General features: G+C 35.2%; 1 protein-coding gene across 1 annotated transcript in view; it reads left to right on the forward strand.

Annotated features, from left to right (window-relative positions):
• ARHGAP5 (Rho GTPase activating protein 5) overlaps positions 1 to 22214 on the forward strand; it is a 98528-nt gene that overhangs the window by 20913 nt on the left and 55401 nt on the right. The window lies entirely within an intron of this gene.

Below are 22214 nucleotides of genomic sequence, written 5' to 3' on the forward strand. Positions count from 1 at the left end.
AAGCTCCAGAGGATTTGTGCTGATTACCAGTATATACCAGAAATCGTAATTTAAATAAGAATTCTTATTCTGGGACCTAAAATCTAGGCCATCCTCCCATGTTGAGGCGTTTCTGTTTCTAATTCATCTAAGTAGTAGGGAAGGATAATCCAAGGTTTCTTTGGAAAGGTACTTTAGTGCACACAATTGTCTTTCCTTTCTAAGCCAAACTTATAGCAAAAAGCTACCTGTACTCATTACTTCCACCTTTGTCTCCACTTCTCCTCTTGCTCATTGCTCAGCCCTGTGCAGTCTGCTACCTTATCAGTCTACTGGTGCTGCTTTAAGTGGTCTGTTAATTGCTAAATCTGATGTTTTGTTTTGCCCCTCAGTCTTCATTCTTCCTGATCTCTCTACTTCATTTGACACTGTTGACTACCTGTTCTTCTAAGATACTCTCTCCTGGGCTTTCTTGACGCTAGCCTTTCCTAGTTCTCTTTTCTTCTCTCTATACTTAATTCTTCATGACCTTATTGTCTTCAGTGGATTTAATTATCTCTCTAACAATACAGGGTTTCCCAAAAATCTTAATTTCAGTTTAAAGCTATTTAAGGTATTGAAACTTAAAACTACATTAAGACTCTTGAGATAACTTGTATAGAACTGTATAGAATTGGCTCTCATCTTTGTCCTGAGCTTTAGATATTTCAGTTAGATATTTCACAATGGATGTTCTGCTGCAGGCATCTCAAACTCAACATGACCAAATAGAATATCCCAAACCCACTTTAAAAACTTTCTAGCAAGGGCACCATCTTTCTTCCAGTCTCACAGTTGAGCAACCTCATGGCCTCCTCGGTTTCCTCATTCCATACATTCAGGCAGTTGTTAATTCTTGCCCTGTCTACCTTCATGGAAATTCACACAGTTTTTTTTTCTTTGCTCCAATGTATCTTCTACACAGCTACCAACATGATTCTCCTTAAGTGCCCATTTGACTTTGTCTCTCCTCTATTCAGCAAATGTCCCAGGGCTCTCTGTTGCCTTTGGGAGAAAATATGAACTCCTCTGTTTGGCTGTTAAAGCCCTTTACAACCTGGACCTATCCTGTCTGTATATTACGACCCTTCTTGAAATCTTATGGTTTAGTTAAACTGACCTCTTTTGTTTTTCTCACATAAGGCAGGTATTCCCATCCCTCATCTTTGCATCAGTGGCTATCCCTCATAGCTAGAATGCAATCCCCCTTCACTTCTTCCTCATAGAATGAATCCCTTTCTTCTCTTTTGATGTAGCTCAAGCACCAACTTCTACAAAAATCCTTTCCTAATCCTCCCCACCTGTTGTGTCCTTCCTTCTTATCTTGTATTTATTTTTAATTTATTCTGTAAATATTTTGTTTATAATCACACAATATATAAAAATAATGTATAGTTATTATATCTGATATATAATTATAACATACACACAATAATACGTATACATGTTGTTTCTCCTGATAGAATGTAAGTTTCTTGATTAGTAATGATTGTTTCAGTCTTTATATTCATATCCTCATTGCCTAGCACAGTGTCTGGCACGTAGTAGATGCTTAATAAATATATGTTGATTGATGATATGTCTCAATAGGTAGTAAGTTATGTTTATTTAGATCCCTTTAGATCCATTTTGTTAGTGAAATTCATATATTTTGGTTATATGTTGCATATATTTATTTGCTTATTGTTGCATCATAACCCATCTTATTACTGATGTCATTTGTTGCATATATGATGCATATGAGTTGTGTATGATTTCTTTACAAGCTGAATTTATACTTGGGGGATTGTTCATTTGTTTTGGTTGTCTGACTTTTCATGGGTCCATTTGGGGTTTTCTTGGCAAAGATTCTACAGTGGTTTGCCATTTTTCTCCAGCCCCTTTGCCTCTACTTACAGGTTTTATTCTCCAGTTTTTGTTTGCTACATGTTTTCTACATTGTTCTTACCTTTTGAGACTTTAAACTTTATTTTGTTATCATAACTACATACATGCATAAATATGTACATTACTATGTTCCAGCTTGGAAGTCATTTTAGAAGAGTTAACTTCAAAGTTTCATGGAACTGGATTTTTAACTAATAGCCCTCATGCCTAATGCAATTAATTGTCTTATGACCAATGCTTTGTTGTTAATTCTTTTATACAACAAAGATTGTTTTCCCCAGCCACAGGAAGAAAAAGGGAAAATGGTTTTTTGTGTTGCATCTCCTTAGGAGGAACTATTCTTATCATATAATAGTTCTTATCCAATTCGGTAAGCATAGTGTTGCATTTTATGCATATTAATAATAATAAAATGTGGTAGATGGCATTTACATGTCCATTTTAGGTTTATGAAGCATATTCTCTCCATTATTTCATTTGGTTCTCACAGTAACTTTGTGAATTAGGTATTTATTTCCATTTTGTAGATTAAAAAACTCAGACTTACAGAGATTTGTGTTTGGCCAAGTCACATATCCAGTAAATGGTTGTGTTAAGAATGAAATTTTCTCTCTCTTACTCCCAAGTCCAAAGCTTTATATGCCCTGCCACTCTGCCTTTGCACAGTAGGGTTTGTTTAATAGTTTGAATTGAATTCACTTTTTCTTAATTTTGCCTTGGTAGATAATCTTTTTTTTTCTGATAATTTCTCCTTTTCTGATTAGGTTAAATTTTAAGTCTGCCTTTTGATAGATCTAAACCCAATTTGATGTGATACACTGATTAAAATTCATTTTTAACTTAGGTTTATAAGTACCTACTCTGTACAAAGCACTTCTGCTTTCCTAGGCTTATCAGGGGATACAGTAAAATTTAAGATTTGTTTGTGTTTTTTAGAATCTTGCAACATAGTTGTGTGTGTGTGTGTGTGTGTATACACACATATATGTATATATACATATATGTGGGAAGTTAATGAACAATAAAAATGCTAATATGATTATCAAATGAATGCTACAGAGGATGAGAGAAATAATAGCAATAATTTTAAATCGTTCACTTGATTTATGTTTCTAGATGCTTAAGCCAATGTGGAAAGAACTGTAGGTAATTTTTCATTCTTTTTTATCTGCTATATACAAACTAGATATGCACAGGATAACTTGATGGTATAAACTTAGAGGGAAGGCACTAGTATTAAGGAGGGACTGAGTGGGACATTTTCTTGCAGAAGATGTAATTTTATTAGACTTGAAGGAAATTAGGGAAGTTGGGAGGCAGGGAAGGGAGGGAATTCTAGGCATAGAGGGACAGCAAGTAAAAATTCATGGAGTTGGGTGACAAAGTGTGTTGTGCATGGAAGCTAGTGTCACTATATTGTAGAGTGTGTGGAGAAAAGTAAAGTTAAGAAGACAGAAATGTCAGATTATAAAAGGCATTTAGTAGCCAAAGAATTTCATCTTGGAAGTAATAGGAAGCCACTGGAGTTGATTAAATGAGGGGGAGATATGGTCAGACTTGAACTTTGGGAAAATCACTTTGATAGCTTTGACGATATGTTGGAATGGGGAGAGACTTGAAGCACAGCAATGGACCAGAAGGCTTTTGTAATCATCTAGGGGCAAGGTGATGAGGGCCTGGACCAGGGAGGTGTTAAGAAAAGTATCAGAGGAGAGATGTTGTGAAGGTGGAATCAACAGGATTTGGCAACAGATTGGATATGGAGGAGGGTGCCAGATAGTGAAGAGTCAAGGATGACACCAAGGTTATGAACCTAGGTGACTAGGAGGAGGAGGACGTCTTCTGTAGTAATAGGGAAGTTGACAATGGAGGAGACTTGGGGTGGGGGGTGTGGAGAAAATAACAAATTCGGTTTTTGACATATTGCATTCAAAATGTCTATAGGATATTCAATGCAAAATGTCCAAGAGACAGTTAAGGAGACTGGTGGTTAAGTTGGATAAATATATCTGAGAGTCGTCTGCATAGTTGATGTAAAAAGTGATATATGCTATAAACCGTTGATGGAGTTGGCCGAAATAATTTTAATCTTGAGCCTCAGAAACTCAAGAGGAATATTTCCTGTCATTGTATGTGGCATTATGGGTATATCTTAAACATTCTCAACAGTACACTAATCACAATTGATAAGAAAAGCTGTAGACACCTAATCCTGGCTCTGCAACCAGTTATGAGACTTTGAATAATCATCTACTCGTTTGGGTCCTCAAGTTCCTAACCTGAATAATGAAATGATCATAAAATCTTAATGCTGGAAGAGACTTCAGGAGATCTAATTTTTTTTTAATGAAGAAAAGCTCAGTTTTTAAGTTAAAACTTAGAAGTACATGCCCATATATAACCAATGTAATTAATTTTCATTGGTGAATTTCCTAATAATCATGTTACTGACAGATGAGTCTTTGGCAGCCCCTTCACGTCTTTTCTGACAAGAGGCTGTCAGTGAATTGTCATAGTTGCAGGAGAGATGTAGTGGAGCCATACATCAAAGCCCTAAGGTTCCAGATTCTAACTTGAATTTAATCTTTTAAATCTTCTATATAGATGAAGTTTTGCCAGTGGATTTTTACCGTATTAACCTTTTCTGCTTTCCAAGAATCCATTAAGTTCCAAAGCCCCAAATCTGGTTTTCCCTTGAACGTGGTTCTTAAATAAATGTTAGTTAAATTGAGGATACTATATTTCTACAACCCTTTTGCTGGGTGACCACTCTTTCCACTTGCTCCAGCTCCAAGGAACAGGAGAAGGGTCAGGTATACTTTTTTTTCCCATTACCACTTCCAGACCATTTTTCTACCTCTATCATTTAATGATCTTCCTCTTTTCAAGTCTGTGTAATTGTCTCCCTGTCTTTGATACTTTCATTCACCAATGTTCAGGTTTTTTTCAACTTTTTGTCGAGTTTTAAAATGATTTTTGTTATCTTTTGCTTTTACATTGCCAAAGTTTTTCTCTTTGTCTCTGCCTCCTTCCCCTTCCAGAGAACAATTTCATTTAACAAAGAATATTTTTAAAGGGGAAAAAAAGAAAAGAAATAGAAAGAAGAGGGAAAAAGCTGTAAAGTCAGTTAATTTATTGAAAAAATCTAAATTTGTATTCCATACTTCCTACCTCCGCGAAGGAATGGAGTAGGGATGTCTTCTCATATTTCTTCTTTGGTTGGGTGTGCTTGTTTGTTATTTTGTAGCATTCACTTTTGATTGTTTTGTAGTTCTTTCCATTTACATTGTTATAGTCAGTGTTATATTGTTTTCTTGTCTTTGCTTACTTCCCTGTGCTAATGTCAGATTGTGTAAGTCTTTTCATGATCTCTGTATTTGTCATATTCATATCCTATAGCATGATACTATTAATTATGCTCCTATATCACTGTGATTATAAATTTTTTATAGTTTGATGTTATTGTTTGATATTATCCCAGTTGATGTCCTGTTATAATTATAGGATTCCACTTTGGAGTCATTTAGGCTGAATGATTTTAATGCCCATAGACACGTAGTCAAAATAGATACTTTGTACTTTTCCACTGTTAATTCTGTGTCAGGCGGATAAGGATTATAGCTTTATGATTGGATGAATTCTTGACTTGCTGCAGGGACCTTTAGTTATTCTCCTGCTGCTGCCTCAGTTAACGGATCCTCCTCAGGACCACGAACTGGTCCTGATAAACGTCCCCTACTCTTGATAAAGAAACTCCGCTTACTTGAACTTCACCTAGACCTGGTCTGGTTAGGAATGCCTTGTTCTACACCTGATCCTCATCTGTTCTCAGCCAAGCCCATTCTTAGGGTATATAATCTTGCTACTTGAACCCCAGCTTTGAGCATGTTCCCTCTCCAAAATGTCTTTCTCACCTTCAGGCTAGGATGAGTTTCTTGCATACGGGGACAAATTTCTATCTCTTCATATTGCGATAGTGTGTGTATTTGCATTATTTGCCTGTTTTCTGTGTCATATAATGATAAAACTTATGGTTGTATCGTTTTCCTGAGTACCAATTTTCTAGAAGTCCCAATCCTAGGTATTTGCTTTAACCTGAGCTGTGAGACCAAATGAAACAACTACAGTTTGTTTAGCCATTCTCCAGTTAGTGGGCATCTGCTTTGTTTCCAGTTCTTTGCTATAACAGAAGGTGCTACAGTAAATATTTTAGTGGACTTTCTTCTTATCAATGACCTACTTGGGTTACGTTTCTATATTGGAATCTATAGGTCAAAGAGTATGGACATTTTAGTTACTTTTTTACCTAATTCCAAGTTGCTTTCCAGAACGGTTGTACTTTTTTGCCACTCTGTCAATAATATGTGAATGTGCCTATCTTCTACCACCCCTCCAACACTGATTATTCCTATCTTTTGTCATCTCTGCCAATTTTCTGAGTATGAGGCAAAAACTTAGGGATATTGCTCTCAACTTTTAAAAAGTGACTTTAATAATCGGTTCTTGGAATTTCTATTTATCTCATTTTCTGTCATTATCTTTGGGGACTTTAGTATTCATGTTGAAGACCTACCCTTCCGATAACCTGATTATTTGTTTCTTTATCTTCAACTCAAGTTATTTTAACTGTGTACCAACATGGTTTCAACTTGGACCTCAGCATCCCTCCAGCTTATACCACCTGCAAGATCTAGAACTTGGGAATTCCACACCATAGCTAACTCTCCTTTTAGTTCTCACTAATGCTAAGCTCACTGCCCTTATTCCAGTCCTTTAAGGGAATGTTTTCTCAGTTCACCTCCCACACTCTGATTTTATTCACTTGTATAACTAGCCTTGACCACAATTTAAATACTGTGTTAGCTACTATGCTAGGGGCAATATACCTCGTCCTCACTTCCCCATCCCAGTTTTTATCATTCCCAACCCTATTCAGTTGGGCTCCTGTGTTTGTAACTTTGGGGCCATCTTTGACTCTTTTCATTTTCTTATCACATTCATCCAATTAGTTAGCACTTCTTGTCAAATATATTTCCCTAATATCTCATCCCAATATACTTTCTTCCCGTTGTGGCCATTTTTTTGTTTGGGTTATCCTTACCCTGCCTGAAGTATTGTAATAGTCTTGCCTCTTTCTCCTCTACCTTTCCCCTTCCTAATCTATTTACTTGAACAAACATTACGTGTCTGCTATGTAAAAAATGCTGCCCTAGGCATAAATCTGGCCTTAGTACTCTTGTTTAGAAAATATCAGTGCCTCTCTTTTGCTTTTTAAGTAAAGTTAAGCTTCTACACCAAGAAGCTCAGTCCTAGTATGTAACGAATAGGACCTAAGACCTAGACTCTCTTAGCTCCAGGACCATTTTCACTAGTTCTTCTTATGGTCATTCCAATCTTGACCACCTACGTGGATACTTAATGCAAAATATTGAAAATATCTCTGTAAAATGCTGTGATGATGGTTAGGATTGAGGCACAGTCATTATGTATTTAATTTTACAAGGCTGATAAAGGACCTTTATTATGTGAATAGGAGGTCCCCTCTATTCACTTGGAAGTAGAGATCTATTCTTGGAAAATGGGGGATGGGCATAATAAACTTAGTGTTTTAGGGAAGTCAATTTAGTAGTATTGTGGAGGTCAAATTAGAACAGGAAAACATTTGAGTTAGGGAGTCCAGGATATAAGAATTGCCAAGTTAATGGATGTATTCTGTCCAGCCTGTTGTTCTGTCTTGGTAATACTGGATGAATTATGATTAAGTGCATAGTGCTTTTCCTAATGTGTTAGATTTTAAAATTTATTTATGGGTCCTTCATACCCTAATCTTAATGATTCTGTCATTTATGATGTTTTGGGAGTGATTTTTAAGTTTATAGTGTATTGTGTGTATAAAGCTAAGTAGCTTAATGGCTATAGTGCTGGCTTGGAGACAGGAAGACCTAAGTTCAAATTCTGAGTCAGATACTTACTAACTCTGTGATCCTGGAGAAGTCTTTTCATCTCTTTCTGCCTTAGTTCCTCATCTGTAAAATGAAGCTTTTAATAGCACCTACCTCCCAGGGTTGTGAGGATTAAATGAGATAATAATTGTAAAGCACTTTGCAAACCTTAAGGTGCTACAGAAATGCTTGCTATTGTTATTAAGTAGTCAAAAGAAACTATTCTCTCACACTTCATTAAAGTCCCCTAATTCTCATAGACTAGGTAGGATATATGGTGACTAAGTTAAAATTTACCCTATCTTTGATATTATAGATTTAAGTCAGATCTGCTCTAAGCTAGATTACTTTTAGATTGAAAAATTATCTTTTTGGGAAGGATCAGGCCTTATTCAAAAAGAACAGATTAGATAAAAAGGTATAGTGGAGTACCAGTATATATTTTTTAATTTTCTGCTCCAAATTCTCTCCCACCACAGCAAGAAATGTAATACCCATTAGTATACATCTTATTAAAAAACTTTGTTGATTTTCATATCATTTTCATTTTGTTTTTAAAAATGAACAAAACTCTATTTTCTCTTCCTCTTATGTCTTTCCTGTCTTCCCTGACAAATGAACACGTGCATGCGCATGTGCGCGCGCACACACACGAGTAAAACAATATTCTCGTCAAAAATATTCACAGTCATGTAAAACACATTCCCACATTGGCCATGTCCAGAAAACATGTCTCACTTTGCACTCTGAGTCCATCATATTTTTTGGGGGGGGAATAGGTAATATTTGTAGGTCTTTTCGATTCTTTCAAAGTTGTCTGTCTTCACAGTGTTGTTGTTGTTGTTATTGTTACATGAATTATTCTTCTGATTCTGTTCTGCATCATTTCATTCATGTAGTTCCCAGTTTCCATGAAAATCATCCCTTTTATCATTTTTGATGATACAGTAGTATTCTATTACATTCATATGTAACCATTCCCCATTTTATGAATTTCTCTTTTTAAGTTCTTTGTCACCATAAAAAGAACTGATATAAATATTTTTGTGTACTTGTATCCTTTTTCTCTTTGCTCTCTTTGGAGTATAGGCCTAGTAGAGGTATCATTGTGTATGTACAGTTTAGTGACTTTTTGGGCATAGTTCCAAATAGCTCTCTAGGATGGCTGGACTAATTCATAACTCCAGGAACAGTGCATTAACAGGCCTGTTTTCCTGCAGCTCTTGTAATGTTTGTGTTTGCTTTTTTTTTTTTTTTAAACATTGCCCATCTGATGAGTGTGAAATGTAATCTCAGAGTTGCTTAAATAGACTTTTCTCTAATTATTGTTGATTTGAGTAATCCGAAGGAGAATACCTTCATTTTAGAATATCATCCTTCCCTTTCTCCTACCTAATACACTATCCATTATAACAGAGAATTTAAAAAGCATATAGAAAAACTAACACATCATCTGTGTTTGATGGTAAATGGAAGATTCCACACCTATAGATAGTTTCCCACTTCTACAAAGAAGAGGAAAATACTTTTTTTTATCAACTTTTCTAGTCTTGGGAATTATAATTGCAAAATGTTAAGCTTCATATTTTTTCTTCTTTCCGATTGCTTTGTCATTGTATATGTTTTTTTTCCCCAACTGCTTGCGTTAGCTTTTTATCAGTTTTTTTTTGTCTTTGTACATCTCTGAATTCTTTCTGATCATAGCTATGTTACAGCTCAGTAACATTCCATTACATTTATATGTCACAGTTTAACTATTTCCTCAAATGATGGGTGTCTACTTTGTATTTCTTTGCTGCCACAAAAAGTGCTACTGTGAATATTTTGGTATGTATCACAAACTTTTTTTTTTCCTTTCTTTTTATTCTGCCTCTTTTGATTATACACCTACCAGTGGGCTCTCTGGGTCATTTTCATCACTTTCCTTTTCAGAATAGGTGGGCTCCACTAGCTATTTATTAGTGTGCCTGCCTTTCTACAATCCATTCTACATTAACTCTTTTCACCTATTGTCACCTTTGCCAACTTTGCTGGTTGAGAAGTAAAACTTCATAGTTGTTTTGATTTGAGTTTCTCCTATTTGTGAAGCAGGCTTTATTTTGATACTTAATAATATATAATTCTTTCCTTTTGAATTTTTTTTCATATCCTTTGACCACATAATTAATTTGGGTGGCTCTTGGCCCTTGGCTTTACATGTTAATGTAAAATTCCTATAAATCTTTGATATTACATACCCTAGAAATCTAATTTTTTTTTCACTGTACCATGTAGGCCCAAGAATATGGAATCATAGGAACTAAATTCAAATTTTCCCATGATCACTTAGTACTTGTGTGACTTTGGACAAGCCACTTATCTTCTTTGGGACTAAAGTTATTTCACCCTTAAAGTGAGGGTCTTGGCCTAAAAGGTCATTAAGGTTCCTCTAAACTTTAAATTGAAAATACTGTAATTTCATATTTATCATGAAAGTATGAAAATGATTCAATTTTGCAAACATTTTCCTGAATGTACACATCTTCTTAAATGAATAATGTATTTATTGACCATCAGGATAAACTGAGGAAGAAATTTCTGGGAAATTGAAATTTCAGTTCTTCCCAGATTAGAAAGACAGATTATACAGTATAATCAACATTTATATTCTTCTTTTTGAAATGGTGGTATTGTTCAGTTATTTCAGTTATGTCCAACTCTTCATGGCCCCATTGGTGTTCTCTTGGCAAAGAACTGGAGTGGTTTGCTATTTATTCAGCTCATTTTGCAGATGAGGAACTGAGGCAGACAAAGTTAAGTGACTTGCCCAGGGTCACACAGCTCATAAGTGAGTCCAGATTTGAACTCAGGAAGATGAGTCATCCCGATTTCAGCCCTGGCACTCTTTCCACTGAGTGGCCTGAAATGGTAATAGTAGTCATTTATATGGTTGTGTTATAATTGGGACATTTAGTATTTTTTTATTTTTTGGTCCAGGAACAAGGACAGTTAATGTTAGTTTTACAAAAATACAGATGTTAAAGAAGTGGAAAAAATGTTACGTAAGTGAAGGAGAACAGTATTATTCGTTGTTATGTTTGTAATTATTACAGATTTGGGAACAGAAGTAAATTTGATTGTAAAAATCTACTATGGTGTGTTTGTGTGTGTGTGTGAGAGTTTCATATTTGTTTGTATCATACCTCCTAAAACATTCCTAGTTCAAGTCAGCAATTCAATAAGCATTTGTTAAGTTCTTAATATGTTCCAGGTACTGTGTGAAGTGCCAGGGATACAACAGAGGCAAAAAACAGTCCCTGTTTAAGTTCTAGGCACTGTGTGTACAGAGATGAAATTAACACAATCCCTGTCCTCAAGGAAGTTGTAGTCTAATATTGGGAGAAGACAAATGGCTTATATTATATGCAGGTATATAGGAGAATTCCAGTTAGAGTAATATGAGAAATTTTGAAAAGGAGCTCTTTTAGATCTTAAGGGATCAAAGTAGAAACTACTTTTAATTCTTTCAAATTGCTATTATTTGTGAATAATGAACATCCCATTTACCAAAAGGAATTATAATATATTAATAAATGTATAAATGACACATTTACTCAACTTATTCTGCCTATGAAGGAATGAAAAGTTTGTATTGCTTACATAATTTATTTAAATCACACCACAAGTTTTTTATTGGCATACTTTTTATACCAACACAAGCCTCATCTACAATATTTATCTACTATTTAGAATTATTTTAGTGTACAAATAGTTTTCTCTGTGGCCATGCTTGACTATCTATTACTTCATTGCACTGACATACAATTTCAACTTTAACTTAACCTTTTTTCAGAATTTAACTAGAATCTCAATAAATGAAGTTCTGAATTTTAATGTAGCGCTGTTAATTTTTTAAAGAAGTTTTTATTGGTATTTTTTGTTTCTTACATCACCATAGTTATCCTAAGTATCATTGCCCCTCTCTTCCCAGAGAGTCATCTCATATGACAAATAGTATTTTTTAGAAAATAAAAAAAAATTAGTACAACTGATGGATATATTGAAAAAGTCCAAAAATTTGTGCAGTGTATAACATCTGTGGCTCTCCTACCTCTGCAAAGGGATAGTTTGAGGGTGTATATATATATCTTCATTCAGGTGTGACTTGATCATTATTATTTTGTTACATTTACTTTTGATTTTTTTTCATGTGTAGTTATTATTTCCATTTCCATTGTTCTATTTACTATATGTATTGTTTTCTTGGCTCTCTTTACTTCATCTGCATCAGTTAATATCGATTTTTCCATGCTTCTCTGTATTTATCACATATCATTTCTTATGGCACAATGATATTCCAGTATGTTGACATATCTTTATTTATTAAGCCATTCCTCAATTGATGGACATCTACGAAGTGTCCAAGCAGCACCATTAATTTGAATATCTTAGTGATACACTTGCTTTCCTTTTTCTGAAAGTAATTTAGAATGTTACTGTTATTATACATGAAGCAGTTAAAAAAAACTTTTGTTTTATTCATTTTTCTAAAGGGGGAGTAGTGAATAATCTGGAATTTTCCTCCTTTTGCAAATACTGAATTGCTTATAGGTATTACTCTAAATTTGCTGGGCTTAAGTTTTATGGTAGGTAGTAAAAAAAAAATACACAAATATAATACAAATTAGATTATAATAAATGTCCATGAGTGATAAAGTGCTTTGACATTAGATGAGGAATTCCTTATGTTTCTTTTGAACTACAGGAAAGATATAAATCACCTTTTAATTTCATTAACATTTGCCAGATTCTTTACTCAGATTCTTTTACTAGATTTATAGGTGCTACTGTGTAATAGACATCATGTTACAGAATTGGTTATAAAGCAAATTTTGTATATGAAATTATATTTTCTCATTTGGCTTTAATAATTTTAATCATACGATCTGAGATGTATTCACACTGGAGAATGCACTGCTATCATGTTGTAGCAGATTTTGAAAAATTTTGTACACTAAATAATTTTCTAGTGCACCAAATGGCATGACAGAAATACTTTTAGATGTTAGGAAAGAGGCATGTACCATGTTAATTCTAAACTTCTGAAACAAGAGTTGAAATTATTGAGCTGTTTTTGTCTAGAGGTAAGTATGACCAGCCTTTGATAATCCATTTTTGTTACCTCCATACATAACCACTTAATCATCCAGTCAAAATAGCAGTTTTTATGAAGTAGCTGTGATGTATGGGAGAAGCAGAAGAAAAGGGTGGTATTAATTTTTCTATATGTCTGTGCCCTTAGGGATGTATAGAAATACAGGTAGATTGAAATTTTTGTTGATAATGCCCTTAAGAGTTTTAAAGTTTTTTTTTTTTTGCTTTTGTTTTTGTTTATGTTTTTGAGAAATATCCTATTTGTTTAGTTTTAAAAGGATATTCTGTTAGTCTGGTCCTAACCCCATTCCCCAAATAACTTTTTTTTTATGACACACCCAAGACGTATTGTTCAGTTAATGAGTCTTATACTGCTGGCAGAAGGGTAAAGGGGAGAGAATAAGCATTTTTGAGTGCCTACTTGTGCCAGGCACTGTGCTAAGCACTTATTTTTTTTTTTAAAGTTTCTTTGAATAGACAGTGTGAACACTTATCATAGTTTTAGTTTGTAAAATAGGTTTAGTTCTGTTACTAAGTGAACATTAAGATAGCAGAGGTTTTTTTAACCTTTCAGATTTCCTCCCCCCCTTTTTATAATTCATTATGCTTTGATTGTTTCAACAACAGTTGAAAAGCACACACAATTTTAAGTTACCTTGCTTAACTTAATACTGCATCACATTCAGTCTGTTGTAGTTTGCAGATATTTACAGAGAATATCTAGGCTATCTACCTAAAAGGAAAACAAAAATCTGTCTTTTGTCACAGCATGGCATAGAGATAGTAGTTGTTAGTTTTCGAAATATGTAGCAAAACATTTATCTGATTGTCAATTTTCTGCAATTCTTTAAATAGAAAGTATAATTTTTCTTGTTCCACTAAGGAGTGCAGTGTAATGGAAAGAATATTACCTGGTCAAGAAAGATTTAGGTTTGAATTCCACTGTAACACTAAGGAGTGTGAAGATGGACAAATCACTTAAACTTGGCCTCGTTTTTTTATTTGAGAGAGAGAGGAACATATCTTACAGGAACTACCTTACAGACCTTGGATCTTTGTATAAATGACAACTGATAAGGGAGAAAGTCCAGTATTTCATAGGTTGAAATACTGTATAGAACCATAGATTTAGAGCTGGAAGGGGACTTTAAAAGGCATCTAGGCCAACCCCTTCATTTTACAAATGAGGAAAATGAGGCTCTGGAAAGTTATAACTTTCTCAGAGTCACACAGGTATTAAGAAGTCAGCGTGGGTTTTGAATTCAGGCTCTTGACTCCAAATTCAGTATTCTAATTCACTCTACCTGTTGGCCTATGAACCATCTTGGAATGAACCCCTACTGTTGGTAAAGAGGTATAATCGGGGAGAAATAAAAAATTGCACTCTCAGGATGATGCATGGCTTTCAACCATTACAGTTACAAATAAAAAAAATGAATTAGACATCCTTATAGACTGTTTTCTAAGGATATGCTGTTGCCAAAAAGGCTAACAAATATTAGTCAATGCACAGTCAACCTTTTTAATTTAAGGTTATGACCAAATCTATAGCTATAGAGAAGGCCAGTGTTTGTTTCCCACTGATGCTCTGCTTTAGTACAGACACATGACATTTAAAGCCCTTTCCAACCTGGTTCCAAGCTTATTACTTTACTCTGGGATGTGCTAGACATGCTAGCCAAAACTGCCTTCTTGCTATTCATCCCACATCACATCCTGTCCAAATACCTTTGCTCAGATCTTCTCCCATGCCTGGATTGTACTTCCATTTCACCTTTGTCTCTTAGAATCCTTAGTTTCTTTCAAAGTTCTGCTTGGACCCCACCTACTCTAAATTTTGTTGATTCCCTCAGGTGCTAGTCTCCTCCCTTCTCCCGACCCTGCCCTCTATTTGTTTTGTTTGTGTTACTGCTAAACTCTGGTATGGTATTATAAACACCTTAAGGACCAGGAACCTAGTGCTGTGCCTTGTACCTATTATGTGTTTAATAAATGTTTATTGGTTGATTTGTTTAATTTTGCTAGTTTGTCAGAAGGTTATCTATAGAACCATGGGAGATCGGATAGATCTGAAAGAGACTGCCCTAGAGATGTAGTCCAAATGTTTTCATTTTAAAGATTAGAAATTGAGAAATTGATGAAAATTCATAAATGTTACCTGAAAATGAATAAGGACTAAAGCTTAGGGCTTCTCACTCCAACTCTGGTTCTTTTAAAAATTAACATACCATGTTGCCTCAATCACAGAAAGTTATTGATGTGAATAACCTTGGTGGTATAGTACAAAGCTTGTGGAGTCAAAGTTGCTTTCTGCCTTCTGCCAGTCAGACCCTAATTATATTATAAGGCCTAAGTCAAATGATACCTCCTTGTAAGCTTTCTTCCCTTTTCTCTTCCTTTTTCCCCCTCTTCCAACCAGCTGTCCTTCCTTGAGGCCACATAACAATACGGGCTTTTTTGTCGTTTGTATATTTGTCTTACCCTCCTTTTATTCTATTTAAGTTCCTTGACAAGGGTGGGCAATATTTATGTCATAAGAATCAAAATAGTAAATGGAAGATATACTTGAGACTTGGCCTGAGTTTGTTTCAATTCCATCAGGAACTAGCTGTTTGTCTTTGAGAAAATGCAAAAGATAGAAGGATTTAGAACTTAATCTAAAAATTCTGCTTATAGTTCAAAGCTTTGTCTGTTAACGCTGCATCTAGTTCAGCTCCTTCATTTTATAGATGCGGGAAGATTAAGAGAGATGAAGTTACTTGCTCAAGATAAGTAGTTGGAAGGGCAGGATTCAAATCCAGGACTCCAGACCCTAACTCTTCAAATTTTCACTTGTAAAATGGAGAGAGTAATAGTCCAATTACCTCATAAAGAGTTAAATTAGGTAATATGTGTAACTTATTTTGTATCTTTATTAGTACTATAGAAATGAGAGATACCACTGTTAACTCTGTATCAATGTATCCTTTCCCACCTACATGGTACCTTATTCAGATGTGCTCAATAAATACTTATTCAGTTGACAAAAGATGTGGTGGTCATACTGTGTCTCTGTCCTCACTTTTTTTCATTCTGTAATACATTTGGGGGTCTGGCAACTGTGGCAGATAGAGAACTATGAACTCTCTCTTAGTAAGTAGGAAGTATTGCCAGGATGCTTTTTGCTGATTTGGAATTTGTATTTTTTAAATAGGAACTTGATAATTACTAGTAAATCAGTTTGTCAGGTGTTTTTCATATTAGGGAATAAACATTTCTGAAAAACACATTTTTATACAATCATACTTTTTATGAGTTTTGTTAATTTTTCAATTCAATAAACATTTGTTAAGTGCTTACTGTGTACAGGGCACTGTGCTAAAGTGCTAAGGAAATAAAAAGGCAAAGGACAGTCCCTGCCCTTACAGAGCTTACAATACAGTTGGGGAGGCGGAGAACGGTATACAAAGCAAGCTTATATACAAGATAAATAGGAAATAAGTAACTAGGGGGAGGCACTGGAATTAAGAGGAGTTAGGGAAGGTTCACTGTAGGAGGTGAGGTTTTATTTGGGACTTAGAGGAAGTGGGGGGGCGGTGTCAATAGTTGGTGTGGAGGAAGGAGAGCATTTCATGCTTGGGGGATAGCCAGAGAAAATGCAAGTTGCTGAGAGAAGCTGGGAGGCCATGTCACTGGATTGAAGAGGGTGTGTTGGGGGAGTAAGGTATAAGAAGGGTGGAAAGGTAGGAGGGGGTAGGTTATGAAGGGCTTTGTGTGCCAAACATTTTGTGTTTGCTCTTGAAGGCAATGGGAAGCCACTGAAGTTTATTGAGTAGGGGCATGACATGATCAGACTTGCATTTTAGGAAAGACATTTTAGTGGCTGGATAGAGGGTGGATTGGAGAAGGGAGAGTCTTAACAGGTAGATTCACCAGCAGGCTGCTGTGCAGTAATCAAGATGTGGGGTGATGAAACCCCACACTAGAGTGGCAGCAGTATTAAAAGAGAGAAGGGGGAAAGTAATCCTAAAACCTAAGTGAAAATTATACTAAATATCAAAGAGTGAAATTACGTTTTAAATCACATATTTAAAGGTGCTCACATTTGACAGTAGGAATTGTTTCATTTGTATTTGTATCCGTGGTGCCAAGCACATAAGTGTTTAATGATGCTCGTGGATTAGTTGAACCTTTATGTTTAGTTGACATATAAATAATTTCATTTTGTTACATTCCTGGAATAATTTCTTTATCTATTTACTCTTTGTTGCATGGTAGTAACTCATCTTATTTTTGAAGGCTGCAGTAGTGTTGTATCACATGCTTTTTCTTAAGCATATTTTTTTTTGGAAGTCTCTACTCAAATATTTTATTCCTTAGGTTTTTATTGATTTGGAGGTTTATGTTTGGTGGTTTGTTTTTTAATCTGTCCATATTTGACACATTGTACTTATCTTTTGAAATTGCTGACTAAATGTCAGATTTAAATAAAGGCTAGACTGGTACTAATTATCAAGGGAAAACTATGTCTCTATTACTACTTTAAAAATTATTGTTATGGACCACATACTGGCTGTGTAATTCTCAGCAAGTAACTTAACCTCTCAACACCCAGGCAACTTTCTAAGACTCTTAAAGTTGCAAAACTGTTAATCTACATTGGTATAAGCAGTTTATTCACCAGAAGGAAATCACAGGCCTGTTTTTGAAAATCTCTCTCAGAAAACAGCCATAATACAAATACTGTGCTTACATTTAAACATACTGTACCTCAAAATTGTGTTTTCCTTCTTATAACTGGAGATGTGATTCTTTTAAATTGTGGTAGGTATTCCTTTTTTGCATTGAGCATGTTATACTTCCTTTAATCCTCTGCAGTTATGACAGAGGGTTTAGCTTTATGTTTTATTTGGTTTTATAGATAAAGAATTCTTAAATGTAACTCCTGGGAATGTAGAGCTATTCTCTTTATTTCTTGTCAGAGTAAGAGTAAACTAAGTACCATAACAGCTCATTTATCCTGACTAAATTACTGCATATAAATTACTTTACCACATGGTAGAAGCATGTCTTTTAAAGTAACAAAACTTATTTTTAGCCTACAAGTACGCTGAGTATAAGGTAACCTCTTCTTTAACTCATACACTTGTCGTTTTAAGTCTGTAATTATTACATTTATGAATAAGGGGGTGTGTGTATGGGAGGGGGAAGTAGAAAGGAATCCTAGTCGTCCTACCTTTGTGTCTGATTAGTATTGTGAGTTCAGAAGAATCCCTTAAGTGTTGCAGGCCTCAGTTTTCTAATATATTAAATGAAGGAATTGAACATGGCCTTTATGGTTGTGTCCTTCAGGATAATAACAGATTGCTATATTTGGAGCCTGGAAATTTTACTTTTGAATTTTCCCTCTGACATTTAATAAGCTATGTGAGCAAATCACTTGAACCTTAGTTTTCTCATCTGTACGATGGAAATTAATGATTCTTAGAATATTTACTTCATAAGGTTGTTGTGAGAAAAATACTTTGAAAATGTTAAAATGCTATATATCAAGATAAGGTTGATTTCTGACCAGCATTCTATGCCTTAAAATGTTCTCACTATCTTTTTCTCTTGCCTGACTTCTCAGTTACTTAATGGACTCAAAAAAAGACTCATTCTTAGCAGCCATACCACCTAAGCCTTGGTTCTTTGTATCTCTTTTTCCTTTTTTTCATATCTCCTCCCCTAACCTCCAATTTCTTTGGCTTGTCTGCGTATGAGATGTTCTACCAGGTTAGTGTCACTCCTTCTGAAGGTGTTTGTTAACTACAACTGGCCTTTCATAAATGCCTTTTTCTCTCTGGAATTCTTCTTTTGTTGAACTAAATAAATCTTCATGCATTTCCAGTTCTTATTAGGAATCTCTTCCTGACACCAGAATTATACCAGTTTAGTCCTGTGCTAGTCATTTGTTTTCATGTTTGTCTCATTAATTTCCTTACTCAGTTATGATTGGAAATATAATTGGCAACTAAGCACCAAGGTATTGGTTAAATGTTTTAAAAGTTTCTAAATTATTTTAAAACTATTTAAATCTTCCATAGTTTTCATATAAATGTCATCAGGTTTTTTTGTTTTATATAGAATTATCTGTGAAACTTAGTCTCATTCCTTGTTTTGGCTGGCTTGGCCAAATAATAGTTATACTGCAATAAAATACTGCCTGCAAGGAAATTCCTGTGAGGCCACAGAGGATACACTGGGCATGTTTCTGCCTGCTCAGTAGGAAAGGCAGGTTTTTCCTCATGTGCAATGGTCCCAGCTACCCTGCCCCCACCACGCAATATAAGAATGTCTATTCAGGAATGAGTTAATTGTGAGCTAGAACTACTGGCTGTTGCTGCTCCCTAAATCTTAACCATTCGTATTCTTATTCCAGTCACATTTTGTGGTTTGGAGATAGTGAGTGAGAATTAGGGTTGAGATTCTGAGCAAAGATATAAAATGGAAGAAAGTACTGGACAAAATCAGACTTAGATGGAAGATACCATGTCAGAATCATCAGGTATCTTTGAACTCCAGAGTTTTAAAAGTTAGTCATACTTGGAACTTTTGGAGAAAGAAGAAAATTAAGCAACAGTAGCAAAACTTATGCTAGGGTAGCAAAAGAAAGAAAAAACTGAAGGGATTTTTTTTTTTAATGTTGGGAAGAGGGAGAAAATAGAGTTAGAAAAATTGGAAAACTATAGATTATCTTTCTATTTTACCACACTGTTGTAAGACTGTGATTAGACATTCACTTATTGTGGAGTTGCTGAAGGAAAAAATGGCTGATGGATGCTTAGAAAAATTTGTTGTAACCTGTCTTCCTCCATGTGTGTGTCTCCTTCAACCAAAGTAGATCATAGCCCACTTGTTACCCTAGTAGCTTATGCTTTCATAGGCTACTGTGGTTAAGCAAAATCCATTACCTTGTGCTGATTTTTTTCTAGATGACAGAGTAGTCTGATTGTTAGTTGTATGCATCCATTGGAACCTGTGTGTACATGGACTGTACTCATGAGCGCTCTTATTGTGGATAAGCTGCCAACAGATGAAGTAGACTATTTCTTGGGCAAAGGATACATGTGGGAATAAGGGGTCATTTCTCCTTGCCTGGTTACTAGTGAGTCCTATAACCCCAAGTTTCTGGGGATGTTCATAACAGTACAAGTGTCAGTTAATGGAACATTAACAGACCAAGAAAGTGCTCAGGCACAGCTCAAGGCCTACTGCCTTGGCTTGTGCGACCTGACGAGTATGGATGCCAGTTTATTATAGAATAAAAAGCATGACTGAATACATGCACGTCGACATTAATAAGACCAACAAAGGGGGGGGGGGGGGGGCACAGATACCGTTTCATAGCACAAGTAAGCTTCACAGATTGACCAGTTGTCAAAACCAGGGAAATTAGATGTCTTTGTTAGCAATCTCAAGTACATAAATTAGGGTCACAATTATTTTTCCATGACTAAAAGCAGTATCAGTCTATCAAATAGTTGAATAGATAGATCTCTGCTAATCAAGACTGTCAGAGCTGATCCTTAAACAACAGATTTAGTCTCTGTAACTACACCAGTACTTAAAGCATTTCCAGCTTGGTATAGGATTTCCTACTTGAATTTATGTTTCAGTGAGTTGGACTTTAAGACTCTTTGAGTCATCTTCCTACCACAAAGAAGCTTTAGAGTAGAACTTTTGTTCTCCCTGCCCCCCCCCCCCCCCCCCCCCCCCAGATTTTTTTGTATAATCCACGTTTCTGTAGGCTGGTTTGTTTAAGGTGAGGTTTGCCTGCACATTGATTACATGGAATTGCAGCTATTATAAACCAGCATACATAATAAAGGGTTCTTCTCAGCAAACTCATTTCCTTGTCCTGGTTGATGTCTGCAGTACAAAACATTGTTGCTATTCATTAACGGGTTTTCTCCAACAGAAAGAAATCTTGTGTTAACAAATGTTTTTCATAGTCTTTCTGTCGTTCTCTCTAACAAAAATACCTGATTTCTTAATGGATATAATGTTCTAATAGCAACCATTTCCTTTAAGCCCACCTAATTTCTCATCTTCCCCAGAATATCAACCACCCCTCTCCAAGCCCTACAAATTGGCCACTGAAATAAAGCATGGAAAAATGAAAGAGTTTGCAATAAAGGTTTATATGGTACTACATTTTCCCCTCCTGTGCTCGTTTTCTAATTTTGATGCTGAGGTTAGATATTTTACATTTCACTATCTATTGGTTGAAAGTTTTTTTTTTTTAAAGCATTTTATCTTATTTTAACCAAATTATACTTTGATATTTTGATATTTCTCTGAGCTTTGCAGATCATAACCCAACCATGCCTTTTCATCCTATGCCATTCTTTTATAATGCACTAATGAAGATCCTTCATAGAACATCTGTCTATCAAGAGGCCTTCCTCTAGACAATGGCTTCTTAACCTTTTTTGAGTCATGAACCTCTTTAGTAGGGGACCCCTTATCACATAATGTTTTTAAAAGTAACAAAATAACTAGCATTACAAAGGAAACCAATTATATTGAAATCATTATCAAAAGACCTTTTTTTTTTAAAGTTCTAAGATCCTAGGTTAAGAACTGCTACTCCAGGTCTTTTGATAGTTTTGGGTAGCAGCAAAGCACTGTGGCAGTCCCTCTATTATCACTCACCTATTTGACTCACCTGTTATCACTCCTATTTGACTGGCTCCATGGAGAGAATATTTACTTGGAGTCAGGAAGTTTGGATCCTTCTCTAAGACACTACTTGTGTGACCCTGGGCAAGTCAGTCACCCTTTCTTAGCTTCAGTTTCCTTATCTGTAAAGTGGGGGTAATAGTAGCACCCACTTCATTAGAGTTATGTGGGATAAAATGAGATTACACTGTGCAAACCTTAAAGCACTGTATAAATACTGTCACTACTTTACATTAGTTTAATATCTTTTATACTGCTACTCATACACATCATCATTAGAATGTACTGCAGTGGGATTTGACCTAGAAGAACAACAAGAATCTTCTACAAGAATAAGTATATGACATGCATTTTTAGCATTTGTTTTCCTGAATGGCCTGACAAGTTTGGAATTATAATTACAAAGTTTGTAATATTGCTTCTGAAGTTAAGAAAGCCTAAGTAAATAGATTTCTAGAAAAGTCCTCTATCTAATTAGAGACACAAGACCTAGCATCAAAGCCAGCATTCACTTTCTCTGTGACTTTAGGC

The sequence above is a fragment of the Vombatus ursinus genome, unplaced genomic scaffold (assembly GCF_900497805.2).
Source record: "Vombatus ursinus unplaced genomic scaffold, bare-nosed wombat genome assembly UNPS02014794.1, whole genome shotgun sequence".
Classification (NCBI taxonomy): domain Eukaryota; kingdom Metazoa; phylum Chordata; class Mammalia; order Diprotodontia; family Vombatidae; genus Vombatus; species Vombatus ursinus.